Raw genomic sequence first — 1,266 nt, forward strand, 5'->3', positions numbered from 1 at the left:
AAAAGTATTTGTAGACATTGAGAAAACATATTTCTTTTTACATACAACTGAATAAGCGGTTCTGTCTAAGGGATAGTTGTAGTGAAAGACCCTACAGCTAGCATGCTCCCGGGGGAATGTCCTGTTTGCTTAAAAAAAAAAAAAATTCTCCAGATCAGCAGCCAGCCTGCTCTCGTAAGAACATCCCATGTGCTTGAGAGAGCAGGATGTCTACAAGATAGGAAGACTGCAAGGCAGGATATCAATAAGATAGGACATCAACAAAGCAGGTTGACTGCAAAACAGGATATCTATAAGATAGGAACAGGATGACTTTTGCTGACACCCATGCTGAGAGAGGAAACCATTCATGCCCCCGCCTCATTCCGATAACCACGCTTTTGCTTCTGTAAACTTGCTTTTTGCTCTTTCCTATAAAAAGCCCACCCTCCAGTCGGCAGGCGCGCAAGTCCTCCGAAAGACTTTGCTGCCCTCAGGTACCTGTGTTTACCCAATAAACCTCTTGCGATTTGCATCCGTGTGGTCTCAGCCTGTTCCTTGGCGTCGAGGAGAGAAGGACCTCTTCGAGAGTCTTTCAGTAGGAGTGGAACCAGGTAGCCTCTCCTTGAATGTCTCTCCAGGGTGAGAGGGGCCTCCCAGGGACAAGCTGTTACACTGTTAGTTGAAGACACAGTTGTAAATGTTAATGAGGGCTGTGTGATCAGGAGGCCTAATCCTATGTAAAAAGGGGCTTGGGGTCCAGACACATCCAGCAATCCTTCTTCTGTGGGTTAGTTGCCTGGCATGGGAGGCATTTAGTCACACAGTCCTCCAACAATTTATCCATGTTGAAAATCTTAAACCTCAAGTGTCTCAGGAGCTCTTTTAATTTCCTTTGGCCTAAATGTGTCCCTTGTAAATTGGTAGATTAGGGACTTAGCCAGTTCAGCTGGTAAAATGAGTCATTTGTCTGTTGTATGCTTTCACCCATTTTAACTCGAGTGTTCATAAAGGATGCAATGTCTTTATTGTCCTGTGTAGAATATTCTGGCTTTTCAGGCAACATGGGATCTGGCATTATTATCAATGAATAAGCAACATATAGGGCTGCTTCCTTGGCTGCCTGGTCTGTCCTTTTATTGCCTCGGGCCTTGTAGGAGTCTCCTTTTTGATGTCCTGGGCAGTAAATAATGGCCAGTCTTTGCAGGAGCCAGAGGGCAGACAATAGCAAAAAAAAAAAATTTTAATAAATATGTGTATTTTTATTTATTTATTTTTAAAGATTTA

The sequence above is a fragment of the Alexandromys fortis genome, unplaced genomic scaffold (assembly GCF_014885135.2).
Source record: "Alexandromys fortis isolate MF-2015 unplaced genomic scaffold, M_Fortis_MF-2015_v1.1 scaffold_453, whole genome shotgun sequence".
NCBI lineage: Eukaryota > Metazoa > Chordata > Mammalia > Rodentia > Cricetidae > Alexandromys > Alexandromys fortis.